Below are 14,611 nucleotides of genomic sequence, written 5' to 3'. Positions count from 1 at the left end.
AAGATACAAAAACCCTAGAACTAATGAAGCCAATAAAGGTGCAAGATACAAAAATCAACATTAAAAAAAAATCTAACACTGAAAAAGCAGGAAGAAGAAGAAATAAGGGGGAAAAAAAAAAACCCTGAAAGCATCAGTCATGTTTCTATACGCTGGACCACCTGTAGAAAAATTTTTCTATGTCCATTTGCAAAGCAAGATTTAATTAGTTACTCTTAGAATTGTTGTGCCATGGTAGGGAAGGAAAGGCAAGACAAAACAGAGCAATCAGATTCAGGAAGCAGGGAAAAGGTAGGAATACAGAAGAGGGGAAAATCCCATCCTATTAAAACTACCCATTAACAATGGCAAAGCCTCTGGAAACGCCGTCAGAGCACAGCCCAGCACACCCAGCTACGGCCACCTGGCCCACGGGGGCATGCTTTCCTAATCACCATCACATGGGGGTTAAATTGGGATCTTCTGCAATTACATGTGAAGGCTATTCTTTCAGATTTTCTTCTGTGTTTACACAGAGATTTCTCTGTGTTCTGGAGTGTGACAAGAATGTGTGTGTGGGGGGGGGGGGGGGAACTATACAAGAACCGAATGTTAATGACTGAGACTTGTTGCTTTCACTAGAAATCACATAGCAGTGAATGTTCTGTGTGTTCTCAAATCTCCTCTGAGTACATACATCCCAACCTGGAATTTAAAGTTCCCCACACAAGGGCACATCTGAGTGTACTTTCCCAAGAAACTCTCTTTAGTTGTCCTCTTAAAATGTTAGGACATTGCTGCTTTCAGTTGTGATCTTTTGCTGTGAAACTTCATGCACTTTACGATGTTTCCAAGAAATGCCTGGCCCTCTCCTAACAGAGTGAGCTCCGAGTGACATGTCACCAAGTCAAGGGCTTCGCATCAGTCTCTCAGGAAGCCCCCAAACTTGACAGTACACACCCTCTTCTGCTCTGCTTTCTTTCGAACCAGGAACAAACATCAGAAACTAGAGATAGGGGCTGCTATCTTGAAAACCTCTGACAGTGGGAAGGTAGGCACCCAGCAAAGACAAATACAAATGTCCACCCTCCTGCTGTCTCCACCTTCCCTGTTTTCTGCTTCGTCTTGATCTCTGCAAATATGTGCCTGATTTTAATGGTTTTAGAAAACTTGAATCTGGTTGTCTTTTTACTTGACTTTCGGATGTTTCTGCAAAGAGACAGCCCTTGGACAGCCCTGTGCAATGAGCCATCTTCACTAACATAAAATTTGCTTTCATTAAGATTTTCAATTTCAATACATGCCTTTTATTTATTATATCCATGTACACATATAGTTTCTATGTATGAATGGATATATATGTATATATAATATCAAAGTTATTGAATAGAAGGTAATTTTCACTTGAGTAAGTAAGCACAATCACAGAGACAGCTACTTCTTTTTTTTTTTTTTTTTTTTTTTTTTTTTTTTTTTTTTTTTTTTTTTTTTTGGCCAGTCCTGGGCCTTGGACTCAGGGCCTCAGCACTGTCCCTGGCTTCTTCCCGCTCAAGGCTAGCACTCTGCCACTTGAGCCACAGCGCCGCTTCTGGCCGTTTTCTGTATATGTGGTGCTGGGGAATCGAACCTAGGGCCTCGTGTATCCGAGGCAGGCACTCTTGCCACTAGGCTATATCCCCAGCCCTAGAGACAGCTACTTCTAACATGAGCAGTAACCACAGGCCATTAGAAGTGATCTGTGATCCATTACCCTATCTTCCCATTAACTTAGAAGAGTGGCATGATTACTCACATATACTCTTCCATCCATTTCCTTGGGTCACTCGCTTTCTTGCTTGGCCCCATGTGCCAGGCAGTACTGAGGCATCTGCCCTGGGGACAGTCCCAGGTGCCAGGCAATACTGCAGAGCTCCCTGAAGGCATCTAACTACCTCCCCACTGCACACATGCAAGCTGGTCCACCTGACAAAATGAGACAGGAGGGAAATCCAAAGAACTGAAGAATAAAGGGGCTTGATAACTCTGTTATCAGCCTGGACACATCCTGGTCTACCCCATGAAAGGAACTGTGTGGTCTTAAAGCTCTTACAAGAAAATTGAGGACTGAACTATGATATCAAACACCTCCCAAGTCCTAGATTACCCCAAGAGGTCACAGGTAAGGCACACCTAAATATGAGAGGAAGATCTGAGAAATGACTTAACGTTTGAACCATGACCCAGAAAATGATCAAAGCTGACGCCATCAAGGTAAGCAGGCTGATTCCCTGCTAAATACCACAGGAAAAAAATAACATTCTTCAGAGAAGTTTAGCATGACCCACTGTTCATAATGAAATATTTCAAGTGTGCACAACAGAATCCCAAATCATTCAAAATACAAAGAACCAGTGCTCAAGAGAAAAGATAATCAACAGATGCCAATTCTGAGACCCTCCCAGTGGAAATATAAGAAAACCTCCATTACAAACCTCCATTATAATGATGTCCCACAATATAAAAAGTGTTAAAATACAAAACAGTCACAGTTGTCATCAGAGAAATTGAAACAACAGCACAAATACTCAAATAATTTTAAGACAGAAAGAAAATGTAATATCTGAAACTAACAATATACCTGATGGCTCATTAGAATAGTGGAAATACAAAGGAATGTCACTGAATATGAACTGATAATAGGACCTGAGGAATTGAGAGGGAAATACTGGGAAAAAGTTAATAGAACCTTAAACATGTGACAGAAAATATACAAAAGTCTGTTACTTATGTCAATTATTGAAAGAGCATGGTATGAAAAACACTGGATGATAAAAATTCAAGAAATTTAATTTCAATTGGCCAATTGAAAAATCGAAGATAAAAACTCTTGAAGGCCATAGGTGATAAATATCATATTTCATACAAGAAGAAAATGATTTCAAACCTAAATTTGAAAAAAATCACAAACCATGAGGACAAGAACACAGTGGAACAATATTATAAAGTTATGATAGTAAAGAACTATGAAATCAGACTTCTCTATCTTGTGAAAACCTCCTTCAGGAATACAGGTAAAAATAAGACATTCTCAGATAAAGGAGAAACTAAGACCTGCTTTAGAAGAAGTGCTCAGCTAAGTTATTCAACCTGAAGGTAAATTATCCCAAATGAAAGCCGGAAATATCAGAAATGAAGAGCAACAGAAATAAATAAAAAGTTGCTTCACACACATGCACAGTTGTATAACATACATACACACCCATAAACGTATACATGTATGTGAATGCACACAAATACACACTACATATATCATATATGTACACACAGAGATATACAGATACCTACATACATACAATATGCACATATACACACATATATACTCCTATACACATATACAAACATACTCACCTCTATACAAACCACAGGCACATGCACATCTATATGTACACACATTCACAAGTACAAATACACACACGCAGAAAAATATACACACATACACACGTAAGCCTATACACATAAGCACACATACTCCAGTTTAATGACAGCAATGTATCAGTTAATTCGCAGCATACTGAACAAGATCAGCCTCTGAGGATGGCATCAACTTTTCTAAGCTAACTGTGAGATTTTCCACTTAATAAATGTGTGCCAATATCCCTGAGAGATACTCTTAAAGGCATGTTCTGAGCCTTCTAACAATTTTCTTTCCCGTGAAAATAAAACAGCAAAATTACAATCCATATGGGTTTTTAGATAAATTTGTACATTTGGTGTCAATTTGATGCAAAACCAGAGTTTGAAACGTACTAGTTGTACATAAAGTCTTTACTGCTTTATCCCAAACATACATTTTTTAAATTTATTTACAGATTAATTAGGAAAACTTAGAAGTACTATGCAGAATAGGTACTTAAAATACATACCTTACATGTAGAGGAAAAAATACCACAGAAAGGAAGGATTTTCATTTGAAGGATTTTCTACAATATTACTGTTGGGGTCCAATAAAAGAAAAGGCAGTTGACTCCAATCTGAGGGCTTTCTTATAATTTCAAAATGAATTTAACTGTAGATGCCGACCAAATGGGAAGCTTTTAGGCAGAGCACGTGTTACGGTTTAAGCACTGTGACTTAAAACAATGGTCATTTCTGTGGACCATGGTGGCTGATGCCTATAATCCTAGATACTCCAAAGGCTGAGATCTGAGGACAGTGGTGGCAAGGAGGCCTCCTTGGACCAATTAATCAACAAAAGGCTGGAATTAAACTGTGGCTCAGGTGGTAGATGCCAGTCTTGGGTGAGAAAGCTAACAGACAGCACCCAGACCTGGGGTCAGGCCCAGTACTGGAAGCTGCTCACACAACCAAAGAATGGCCATAATTCGGCACCAGTAGCTCACATTTGTAATCCCAGCTACTCAGGAGGCTGAGATCACAGGACCGTGGCTCAAAGCCAGCCCAGTCAGGAAAGTCTATGAGACTCTTATCTCCAATTAACCAATGGAAAAAAAGAAGTGGTGCTGTGGCTCAAGTGACAGAGCTCAAGTGTTGAGCAAAAGGAGCTCAGGGACAGTACCCAGGCCAAGAGTTCAAGCCCCAGCACTGGCCAAAAAGAAAGACATTCTGTTACCAATTCAAATGAAGAGATAACACATGGCTACGTGGCTTCTCCTAAGCCATAAATCATAAAGAGTCAGGGGTGAACTCTTGCCCAGTGTCCTTTAAAAACTGGGGAATTGTAGCACAGCCCAGTGCTTTAATCAGTGCTCCTAATTGTAGCCTCTTTTGTCACTCAGAACATGGGGCAGGAGGCTGGCCACAGAGCTACCACCTCCTCCAAGGCTAGCCTATGCACTGCTTTGCATTGCTCTTCTATTTCTGGCCCTCCAAAGTATTTATCCTGTCCTGATGATTGGTTATGTCTTTCTGGTTATCTGTCTTATGTGTTCCCTTTCTTTTTTCCGCATTTGGAGCAAAACTAATGTCTCTAAACAAGACTGTACTCTGGGTGTATTCAGAGCTGCTGTTCTGTCACATCTATACCCCGATGCTTACTCCACAGATATTGGAATGTAACTCACAGTCCTCTGGAAATTATTTGAAACAATTTCTAGGTTAGCTATTGCTTTCTAGTTTGAGGGTAAATTTAATCTTCTTTGCATTTATTTGTCTGTGTTTCAAGCAAAGGAAGGAGGGCAAGAGTGACTCTCCAGATGTTTCTAACACAGTAGTTTATACTCAGGAGACGCCCTTAAACATCCACCAGAAAGACACCATAAGCAATGAAAGTCACACACATGATCAAAGGTGTGCCAATTTCCATATACAACAAGAAATCATCAACTTGCTTATTGTTTATGAAGCCAGTTTGCCAAATTTGGTACCAGGGGACTTACAAAGAATAATGAAAGGGTAGGAAAACCATTAGGCTATTGAAAGCACTTCCCTCAGGGGCAGGCTTATTCCCTGTGGGAGGGAAATTTCAGCAGTTAATTGAGGTTATCTCCTGCTTAGGGTGAGCCAGCAATCCCTTTAGGAAATCACGCACATGGATGCTGAAAGAAATTTCTATCCTGCTATACTTCATTCTCACAGGTTAAAATAACATAGCCTTTCTCTTTTTTTCTCCCTTTTGTTTATTCTTTCTTGATCTCTAGTTCAGCATTTCCTACGTGTCGGGCGTGAACACACATCAAGAAGGACCTAAGCCTTCAGCTTTGTGTGGGTCAGGTGGAAAGACTCCATAGAGGGTGGCACCAAGTATTGTTTGAGGGTGTCGCAACCGAGCTGCTAATCAACAGAGGGTTACACGGGTGACTGCTAGTACAGCTGGGCATGTGCTGTCTTCCGCAAGTTTTTTCACCTGTATTTGCTCATGATCATGAGGTGACTATTGAGCTGGCCAGGAAGAAGGAGTTGTGCTATACTCCAGGTTACAGTGACGAACTGCCTTGTGATCCACTGTGTTTATCCTTCCCAGGCCAGGCTTTCCTCTCGTGCCAGACCAGGCAACTGTTAGCTAGCCAGCATTGCCTTCTGTGTGTTGTTTGTACTCACAGACAAACCAACAGTGACTCATCTGTGATGGAAGTCTCCATGTATGAGCCCAATCCTCCTCAACTCCTTCCCACGACATGACAGGAAATGCATCTTCTCAATTAATTTGTCTCCATTACTACAGAAAACTAGCAAGAATAATTTCCTGAAATTGAATTTCTCTTTCTGACTTTATAGGCTCGTCTCTCTCTTTTAAGTGATGGCTTCATGGTTTCAAAGATTCATTTTGTTATACATAGTTCTCTCTGTATTCCCAGCATACAGAGAAGTGCTCAGCAGAAAGCACAAGACCACTATTGGTTGAATGGGATGTAATCAGAAAAATTTCATAAGGCATGATTTAATTAGGACAGCCATATTCTTAGGAAATACTGTAAAATCTGTAACTTCCTCAGGACAAAAGACTGAACAAAACAGGATCTTTCAGTATCTAGCAAGGAAGAAAACAGGCAGTAGTTGGCTCCTCAAAGTTGAATTTCATGGGGCTTAAGATTGTATCTAGAATTGACTGATGTCTTGCATTCACACCTCTGTATCTGTTATAAAACAGATTCCTCCATCCTATGATCTTCCAGACCACTCCTTACTTCATACATGTTAACATGTACTCTTGTCAGACTTATTTATTATTTTTGACTTGGGTATATTATTAGGCTGGAGACTCATCTCAACCTACAAAGCTAAAGCAAAGCATTTGTCTTTTCACATTACTTTGTAGCTTTAAAAATACTGAGACCTTTAATATTTAGACAATAAAATATATATGCAGAGACTAAATTACGTTATACACCCTAGTGAATTTAGCCAGTATGAACACCTGAGAAACAGCCCTGAGAACTGGGAGCTGAGCACACTACCACTCGGATGTTCACTGTGCCAGTCACCTCTCCCCTGTGGAGAACTGAGAATCCTACCACAATCAACACAAAGAATGATCACTCTGGATACAGCCCAGCTAAATCTAAAGTAAAGACAGCACTGTTAAAAATACCAGAAGAACATACCTTAAGTAGAAGAGAACAACGGCAAGACCCATGATAAGCATTAAGAATTATGAAAGCCAGAAGGCAATAGAACCACATTTCAATGTGCTAAAACCAGGAGGATAAGATTTCCAAAAAAAATTTTCTTCTATTATTAGTAAAACACTCCTTAAAAATGAAGGCAAACATATAGTTTCACAAATAAACAGAGACTGAGCACAACTCTAACCAAGAGAACTGAACTATAAGGAATACTAAGAGAAGTTCTTCTGTAGGGCAAAAATCACACCAACAGACAGCTGTGATCTAGAGAGAGGAATAAAGAATATTCACATCTAAAAATGTGAAAGAGCCAGTGGCTCATAACTCTAATCCTAGCTATTCAGGAGGCTGAGATCTGAAGATCATGGTTCAAAGCCAGCCCCAGGCAGGCAAATTCACAAGACTCATCTCCAATTAATCAACAAAGAGCCAGAAGGAGAGCTGTGGCTCAAGTGATAGAATGCCAACTTTGAGCAAAAGTGCTAAGGGACAGTGCCCAGGTCCTGAATTCCACCTCAGGACTGGTACACACACACCCACACACAGACACAGACACAGACACACACACACACACATACACACACACACACACACACACACACACACGAATGAATATAAAACATTCCCTGCATCTGCTTAAGCCAGACTTAAGTCAGGTAAAAATCTTCTTCACCATCAGACGTTCTATGTATTAGACCAAGAGGTGATGCAGTCCATTGAGTATCCTTTATCTAAACTGCCCAAGATCAGGGGAGTTTCAGACTTCAGAGTTTCACACATTTGGAGAATGTTTTCACAGGCTTTACCAGCTGAGTGTCCCTGATCTGAAAATCAGAACTCCGAAGAATACCAAATCTGAGGCTTTTTAAACTCCTATCAGAATAAGGTTGCTCCACTTGTACAGGAGCAGCAAACCTGGCTTTCATTCTACCAAGAGCATTCCCAGGAGTCATCTGCTGTGGGGCACCAAGCTCCTTGAATTTAAAAATGTTCCTTAAGGAATAATAGTGCTAGATCAACCACACAGTGGTCAGACTCCTTCTTCCTTGAAAGGTGTCTGCTAGTCCTAGCAGTCACTTTGAACGCACAGCAAGGCATTTGTTTCTGCACCGAAAACCAGGCAAGCATACTACGGCCCCTGCTTCTAATCAAGCAAGAAACAGAAAAGCAGATCGCAAAGGCACATTCTCGTCTGGATCAGTTCACACTATCAGCCACCGTTGAGCTCCACAGTGGCCTCACTTCCTGGCCACCTGGGCATTTCATGACTCAGTGACAGATTTCTCAGTCCCTGAATTCCATGCTTACAATGTGCCTGTCTCTGGCTACGCAGAGGCCCCGATCTTTAATTTGCTGATTGGCTCCCACACATCTTTTTGCTTTGACCCTTGGTAACAGATGCCTGACGACCTCTAGCCCCGATTGGCTAGAGTCCAAATTGCTCCTGAAGCTGCACATGTCTTAGTCATTTCCCATGTATTCTAATTCTTGCTGACTGCATATAATATGCCAGACTTCTGAGGGGCTCTCTGGTGACAAAGGTGAAAAAAACACTGAGAGCATCATACCTCAGAGCAGGCAGAGCAGCTCACTGACTGGAGCGTGAGGTTAGGTGGGTATTCTACAGCATCAGTGCTCTAAGAAACTGCAGATTACAAATAGTTTGCATTCCCCTTGGCATCAAAGATAATCTTCTAGCTGATTAATTTATATGAAAATGGTGAAATACGTCTTTTCATACAACATTGTTTTTTGCTAGCTCCTTATTCTGTCCCTTTTATGTGATTTTTGTCTAAATTTTTCCGAATCTCTTAACTCTATTACTTCAAAGCATCAGAGAATGTAACTGTTATCTAACTGATCAGTCTAACACAAAGACTGCTCTTAGGAATTTTTTAAACCAACTTCTGACTTTTTGAAGACTGCCAAACTTTAGCATTCTTTTACATTAACGTTCTTATTGGGAACCTTTTAAAAAAAATTGGTTGGTCATAGGGCTTGAACTCTGGGCCTGGGTGCTGTTCCTGAGCTCTTCAGCTCAAGGCTAGTGCTCTACCACTTGAGCCCAAGTGCCACTTCCAGTTTTCTGGTGGTTAATTGGAGATAAGAGTCTCATGGCTTTTCCTACCTGGGATGGCTTTGAACTGTGACCCTCAGATCTCAGCCTCCTGAGTAGTCAGGATTACAGGCATGAGCCACGGGCACCTGGCTTGTTGGGAACCTTTAAAAACAGGACATTCGGATTCCAGTCCCAGAAAGTGTCGATCTCACTGTTCTGAGTCAGTCAGATCAGGCCATATGGTAACACCTAGGTAATCGTAGGCATGGCCACAGGGCTGAAAGGCTGGAAACTGGAAGCCTGGCCTGGCTCTCAGCTACAGGGGCTGAGCAGAGTTGCAGAAATGGCCTACAGAAGCAGTGATGCTTTCCCTCTAATTGAAAAAAATTATAGGCTTGAATTTTTAAGTGCCTCAGATTTCTTTACAATTCATACAGAGTACAGTTTTATCCACAGTAATTTTGGAGAGATTAAATCCCCACCAAAATTCATGTATTGAAGTCCTAATGCTCAGGACTTCAGAAGGGAATGTGTTTGTAGATGAAGCCTTTAAAGAGGTAATTAATGTGGCATGAGGCACACTGGATGAGCCATGATCCAGGACCACTGGCATGCGGCTAAGAGAGAACAGACTCAGACGTGCCCAAGGAAACAATGTATATAAGGACCCGGAAAGACAGCTATCACAAGGAAGGAGAGAGGCCTTGGGAGAAACCGTGATCTCAGATGTCTAGCTCTAAAACTATAGGGAAGTAAATGTTTATTGTTTAAATCCCCATTTGGGGATTAGAAAACTAACATATATAGGCTCTATATGAGAAAAAAGTAAGGATGATAAAGGTCTTGGTTTCTCACTTGTCAGTATTTTCTTAATCAATATCAGCGAATCAAAGTGCTAATGTAGATTGTGTTCAATAAATATGAACAGAAAATGTAGTAGGCTCCAAACAGACATAGCTAGCATCTGTCTTTGAGTAAGAAATAAGCAAGAAGGAAATCAAAGCCAAGAAAGCCTAGCCAGTCTCTGCTATGCTTCCACTTTTATAGTTTGTATTTGATAACAATAGAAGCATCCAAGACATGGACATTCGCCTCCCTGGGATCCCTGAGGGGACATCTGACTCAATGCTCCACAAAATGAAAGGCACCATCGAAGTTCCAGAATGCCAGGCCTGACCACACAGCTCTCCAAATGCACACATGCCATGTGCTCTGGGAATAAAACCTTTGCAGCGTAACACAGCCAGCTGGAAGTGGATGCTCCACAATTATTCCACAACACTGCTTTCTCCAAAAATGTCACCTACCTGATGAGTAAAATGACCATGGACATTTATATGACCTCCAATAACACAAGAATTAACAGCGATTGGCCAACTTTGCCTTTCAAAGCATGTGTCATGAAGATGGAACCCATCTCTATGTTGTACATATTTACACATTTGGTTCAAAGAAGTGTTTGGTCCAAAGAGGACGCCTAATCAGTAGTTGTTGAAAGATTAATCAAATAATATGTGAACCTCTTCCTGGTGAATCAACACACAGCCAAAATGACACATCCGTTTTCAAATGTTCCTTCAACACCTATTCACTCTAAATCCATGCAAAGCACTATGCTACGTCGTGTAAAATCATAGAGAAGGCCTGGATCTTAACTAATTTTGTTGTTACAGTCCATCCTCAGACATACAGATGAAGAACTTCCAGTGAACTATACTAGTACATGACCTAAGAAATTTAATTATGTTTCTCTCAGAATACAAATGCAAGTTAATCCTCTTCCCTTTGTAGCAGATTTAATTCTTTTTTGAGAGAGAAGGTTAATTCTGTATATTCCAGGCTGGACTCAAACTCACTATGTAGCCCAGGCTAGCCTCCAAAATGTAACCCTCCTGCCTCAGCCTCCCAAGTGTAGAGATAAAAGGTGGGTGTGAGCCATCTCACACCTAGCTCACATATTTAAACTTAGATGACTACTTCCTAATTGTAGCCAAAACCAAAAAAGTTCCTCTTGCTACACCTATGTGGGCAGTGTTTATGTATACATTGTGCTAGATAATACTGTGTTCAAATGTTTTTGGTATGTTTACTGATTGATCTATTTATCGGAGGGTAGGCTGGGTACTTTCTCTCAGGTTTTTTTGTTCAATGATAGTGCTCTTGCACTTGAGCCACATGTCTACTTCCAGTTTCCTAGTGGTTAATTGGAGAAAAGAGTCTCACAGACTTTCCTGCCTAGGCTGGCTTTGAACCACTATCCTCAGGTCTCATCTTCCTGGGAAGCTAAGGTTACAGGCTGAGCACTGGTGCCAGCTGTCTTAGCTGTCTGACAGGACCTTCACCAAGCAGCCTCTGAGCACCACAGCTCAGACTGCTGAGCACTGAGACAGAAGACCTACTTCTACATGGCTTAAACTGCCGAGTTTGTGGCAATGTGTGACAGCCACAATAGGAAATAAATACAACTTGATCTTGAATTTATTGTTCTATTAAATTTAGCCACCAATTGAAGATTGTCCACGTTGCAGAAAAAAATAGTCAATTTTGAGCAATTTGGGAGGTGGGGGTCGAGCCAATGGACCAGCTGCTGCCCCTACCTGCCAAGTCACCATGGTGACCCCCTCCCATGGGTGAAAAGGAGATACAAGGTTCTAATGTATGAGCAATAATCACAGTCCATTTGGGTGGTGTGGTGTGGTGTGAGACCTAATCAGAGCCTCAATGAACCTTTCAGTGCTTGGGTAAGAAACTCAGCCTCCAGGAGAAGCACCTCAGAAATGCTTTAAAGTAGCTCTAACGGTGCTAGAGGCAACCGCAATCCTCAAAGGTGCTATTCCTCCTCAAAACAGAGGTCACTCAAAGTCAGTCTGGGAAGTCTGGCTTGGTGCTGGGTGTTGAGATAAAGCCAAATCAAAAAAGGAGATGGACCCCTTTGGGACCATTTTCTCTTGCTTCCTTCTTCAGTGAGGGAGGGAACACATTTACAGAACATTTAGCCTCATTGACAGAACAGGAGATATTCCCACAGTCCTGGGTTTATACTTTAGTTGTTTGTTTGTGTGGCCTCCTATGGCAGATTCAAATTTCTTGAAGAAAATAATGAAGTCTCTCTCTCAAGCCGTTGAGGCTGTTTAAATCAGAATTGATCACATATACACAATGGAAACATTCCAACTATGTGTGCAATGCTCGTTTCAATTATAACTTCAGTAACTGGAAGTCAACTATTCATTAGTAAGAACTAGCTGGGGACAGTTCTGGCGACCTCTTCCTCTCCCCTTTTCCATCCTCATCATCTCCCACTAGTTTTATTCCCCTCCTCTTCCTTATCATTCTTGTAGACTTAAACCAACAAAAAAAAAATTTAGGGACCACTGTTCACTCCACACTTCAACAAATGTACTCAGTGCCAGGGTGGAAGGAAGGAAAGGAGTCCTCGAGTGATATATCTGAAAGAACAGCCGCCAAGAGCTGCAGCATGCTGGTGAGAACCAGGGCCTCCATGAAGGAAAGGATGGAGTTTGGGAAGGCCCAGAAGGCCAGAGTCAGAAGGAAGGAACAGGAAGAACAAGGTTGGTGACAAGGACACAGGAAGAGGTCCAGACACAAAGAGGAAACTGGAGGCCACAGAAAGGACAAGAAGCAAGCAAAACGCACCTGGTTCCAGGACCCCAGAGAGAAGAAGTGTGGGGAGACCTCAGCAAAGGTTGGGGGGCAGGAATGAGGAGTAGGGCTTAGCAAAGAGGAGAGGCAGTGTAAGGAGCTACTAAAAAACAGTAACCAGTTATTTATTGAAACAAGGGATCACTCAAGGGCAAGAGAAAAAGCAACCAAAAGTTATAAATATGAATCAAGATCTGGAGAAGGAAAGACCCAAAGTATGTAAGAAGGAAAACAGAATAATAAAGAAATGGCTACTTAGTATTGGTACTGGGGCTTAAACCCAGGGCCTCGTGCTCTCCCTTAGCTTTTTTACTCATGGCTGGCATTCTACCACTTGAATCATGCCTCTGCATCTGGATTTTCATGCTTAATTGGAGGGAAGAGTCTTATGGGATTTTCTGTCAAGGCTGGCATTGAATCTTGATCCTCAGATCTCAGTTTCCTGAGTAGCCAGGAATACAGGTGTGAGCCATTGATGCCCAGCAAATAGGGACTTTCAGTGCTATCAGCTACATCAAAGGATATGATAGATTTTGTCAAAGGCATATTCCTTTCTAGTTTGTACCCAAATGATACAGATTTGATTTATTTATTTAGCTCGGCCTTAATGGTGTCATTGGAAGAAGTTCTCTTTTCATTCTAAACATGAGAAGTTGCTACCTTCTTTTCATATTGCTTTTGAACATGGACTTGTTTTCTTGTTGGTGTCTACATATGAAGTGAGAGACACTGGGCTATTCTGTGAATGAATGATCACCAAAAGCCAAGCTTGGTGCTCAGCATGGGCTATTGGAGATGGCTCCAGAAACGGAGCCAAGCAGAACATCTCAGATCACTGAAGGCATGTTCTCAATGGAGATGATGGGAACCCACAGTGGAAATCCCACTACTTCTTCCTGGCCGGCCATGAGCTGAAGAGCTTTACTACACATGTGTTCCTGCCGCAAGCTACAGCCTCACGACAGGCCCCAAAGCAAGAGGACCCATTTCATGGAGTATAACTAAAACCTCCAAAACTGGGTCAAAACAAACCTTTTCTCTTTTCAAGCAGATTGTCTGTTATTCTAACAAACACTGACAAGCTGGAAAGCTCAGGGCTGAAAAAGATCTCGGATGAAAGAACCACGTCCACCATCCATACGCAGAGTCCCAAGAAGAGATAGCTGGTAAAGCTCAAGCATCTGAAAGGCTTTCCAGGTGATGAGGGAGGAGACGTGGCTCAGACATGTTAGTGAATCACTAAAAGATGTACTTTTATCCCCATAAGGTAGAACGTTTTAGATGTCAAGTAGATGGCTGCTTTGCGAATCAAGGTGTATCTGATGCAGTTAGAGGCAGAGTAGAGGTGAAGGCAGTATGATAACAGAAGTTGAAGAGCGATCATCAGGACAAGGTGGCTTCTAGCACCCCACAAATCTCTGATTATCTGATGTTTTAATACTCTGATCACAAACGATTCTCAGTACACCACGTATTATTATAAGCTGTACCATCAGTACGGAAGCACATATTCCTTCATGTATGTTCAATACAATTTATGACATGACATATGCATGCCACGTATTTTTCAATCCTTGCAGGATAGAAAGCTTTCTATGAAATTTCAGTCACTTACTTTCCCAGTGTTTATCATCATGGTATTGCAGAGTACTTTTTAGTATAAGGAGATCCTCTCATTCTACCAACAGAACATTCTTCCCCTGCCTGAAACATTCTTCTTCAAGTCTTATTTTTCATTCTCTACTTGAGACCTCTTTGTATATAGCGCAACCACTTTGTATCAGGTCCTGAATGGGTTTCTTGTAGCTGTGGAAAGTCTATACTATAAATGAGGAAATTTATTTCCTCA

At 41.5% G+C, this 14,611-nt stretch overlaps 1 protein-coding gene across 1 annotated transcript in view; it reads right to left on the bottom strand.

The window, feature by feature from the left end:
• The window catches only part of Piezo2 (piezo type mechanosensitive ion channel component 2), a 343,119-nt gene that overhangs the window by 227,293 nt on the left and 101,215 nt on the right, over window positions 1–14,611 (bottom strand).

The sequence above is a fragment of the Perognathus longimembris genome, chromosome 15, assembly GCF_023159225.1.
Source record: "Perognathus longimembris pacificus isolate PPM17 chromosome 15, ASM2315922v1, whole genome shotgun sequence".
Classification (NCBI taxonomy): Eukaryota; Metazoa; Chordata; class Mammalia; order Rodentia; family Heteromyidae; genus Perognathus; species Perognathus longimembris.
Note: the sequence above shows the minus strand (reverse complement) of the source record. Positions and strands in the feature narration are given on the sequence as shown.